The sequence below is a fragment of the Rattus rattus genome, chromosome 3 (genome assembly GCF_011064425.1).
Source record: "Rattus rattus isolate New Zealand chromosome 3, Rrattus_CSIRO_v1, whole genome shotgun sequence".
In the NCBI taxonomy this organism is placed as follows: domain Eukaryota; kingdom Metazoa; phylum Chordata; class Mammalia; order Rodentia; family Muridae; genus Rattus; species Rattus rattus.
The window spans coordinates 137408323-137411104 of record NC_046156.1 but is presented as its reverse complement, the minus strand read 5'-3'; the positions used below and the strand labels follow the sequence as shown (position 1 = coordinate 137411104).

Genomic DNA, 2782 nt, shown 5'->3' with positions numbered 1-2782 from the left:
CCTAAAGATTATACATGGACTGACCCTGGACTCCAACTGCATAGGCATCAATGAATATCCTAGTAAGAGCACCAGTGGAAGGGGAAGCCCTTGGTCCTGCCAAGACTGAACCCCCAGTGAATGGGATTTTTGGGGGGTGGGCGGTAATGTGGGGAGGCTGGAGAGGGGAACACCCATACAGAAAGTGAGGGTGAGGGGTTAGGGGAATGTTGACCTGGAAACTGGGAAAGGTAATAACAATTGAAATGTAAATAAGAAATCTCCAATTTAATAAAGATGGAGAAAAAAAAGAAATTTTAAGAAGTCTATGCTAGGGCAGCTCCTGGGAACTTCAAACATGGTCTGTATGAGATTTCTGGGATTACTCAGTCTGGTATGACTAAAAGGAGTCTGGAAATAGGCTCATAGAGTAAATAGAAGGGAATTTAATTAAAGTTAAATACATAATATGTATAAATAATTGAGGTTTTTGATTTTAAATTGTAGGTTAAAGTGCAGGGGATAAGTGGAACGAAAAACTTAAGTCAGACAGATAAAGAAGCTTATGTTAACTTAAGTTACATAAACAGAAGGGGGCATATGTATCCACTGAAATATTAATCTCTATAGAATAGAGGATTTAACTATACATAGATAAATAAATAATTGAGACTTTTGATCTTAAAGTATAGGTCAAAAAGCAGGGGATAGGGAGCCTAAATACAAACTTAGTCCCTGATCTCACTAATAAAAATTAATTGTGCAAAAAAAAAATAAGCACAAGAGATAGTAGGGGAGCTCTATTTCAACAGATACTATTTGTTTAGATTATTTTTAATTGTTTTGAGTTGTTTTAATGTTTACCAAAATGAAGATTATAAGTTTGGTGGTATTTATGACATTAAAAATCCTCTGGAGTGTGGTCTAGCTATTAATTTAATTCATTCTATACCTTTAATGACTCTAGTTACTGGACCAAGGACATGCAATTTTTGGAGAGAAGCTCTATATTTGTGTTGACAGGAAAGAAGGAAAGTGTTTAAACCCCTTCTAGAATGCTATGGATTAGATATGACAGGGGAAGACCCCCTGAAGAACATGGCTACAGAAAGGAAAAATTCAAGAAAATCAAACATGGTAGGTAAGTTGAACTGCTGATTCCTTGACATGGGAACAGCCCAATAACTGGCCTTTAGACATAAAACTCTCTCTAACCAAGCTCCAGATAAAATTAAACAATAAATTTTGTTGGATGTCAAAACATTAAGAGTCAGCATACCATCCTTCTCATGGCATGAACGAAGATTTATTACAATTGAGTATTGATCAAATTAACTCATAAGAGGAGAGTTGTCCTTCACCTGAAGAAGGAACAATAATTCATCCTTAACTGAATTGTGAATCTTGAACAATTCATATGAATATCATAATAGTACTAAAATTTCCATTGTAAAATTCATATATTACAGAATTTACAACTCTGACATCATTCATCCTTGTGAATTCATCCTTGGTTGCTGTTCCAGCTCCCTGCCTCCTGATGCTATCCAGAGACTTGCTTCCAGAACAGCTTCAGAAATTGCTACTGATTTCAAGTGAACTTGGCTCATCTAGCCTTTCAGACAGATCAGTCAGGACTTTAGTCAAACCTGAGCCTTCTAAATATATGAAGACTGATTTACAAATGCTAAAGCTATCTTCTTAAAGCTAACCAAATTTTCTAACTTTTCTACCCTTCTATACCTCTTTGAAGCATTTTTCATTATCCCTATACAGCTAAAAGAGGTTGTGGAGAGTCATAAAACTAATCCTTGGGTTTGAATTTTAGTTATGTTTATTTTATAAATTATAGATAGGTTTTTATTTTAAGTAATAATTTGGAAATGGTCATAATTTTGGACAAGAAGGAAATTGATGGCACAAATTATTAAATTTAATCTCAAACAAAGCATTATATTGCCACAATTTTACATTGGGAGAAATCTTTATAATTTATACAAATTGAAATTTTAATTTTACATTGGTATGGAATTTATAAGTTGATACAGATTTAAGGATTTGTTGACATAAGTTTCTTTTCTGGTACAAAAACTGAAATTAATATTGTTACTCTTAGATAGACATTGTACCTGTGCAACTCATTTAAGAATAAAGAGTTTAGTGCTCGCTTCTGCAGCACATATAGTAAAATTGGAATGATACAGAGAAGATTGTCATGGCCCTTGTGCAAGGATGACATGCAAATTTGTGAAGTGTTCCACATTTTTATCCTAAATATGTATGCTCCAAATGCGAGGGCACCTACACTCATAAAAGAAACTTTGCTAAAGCTCAAATCACACATTGCACCTCACAAAATAACAGTAGGAGATTTCAACACCCGTTTCTCATTATGGAAACAAAACTCTCATCATGGAAACAAAAATTAAACAGAGACATAGAAGAACTAAGAGAAGTTTTGAACCAAATGGACTTAACAGATATGTATAGAACATTTCATCCTAAAACAAAAGCATATATCTTCTTCTCAACAACTCATGGTACCTTCTAAAAAAACTGACCATATAATCAGCCACAAAATAGACATCAACAGATACAGGAAGGTAGAAATAATCCCATGCATCCTATCAGATCACCATGGAATAAGGCTTGTCTTCAATAACAATAAAAATGACAGAAAGCCCACATGCACGTGGAAGTTGAACAACACTCTACCAATGATAATTTGGTCAAGGTAGAAATAAAGAAAGAAATTAAAGAGTTTTTAGAATTTAATGAAAATGAAGGCACAAAATTCCCAAAC

The 2782-nt window shown here is 34.0% G+C and overlaps 1 non-coding gene across 1 annotated transcript; it reads left to right on the top strand.

The window, feature by feature from the left end:
* The first annotated feature begins 2139 nt into the window (after positions 1–2139).
* Positions 2140–2246, top strand: LOC116897408. The gene has a single exon (XR_004387451.1). It is a non-coding gene; the product is annotated as a U6 spliceosomal RNA (small nuclear RNA).
* Positions 2247–2782: the final 536 nt, after the last annotated feature.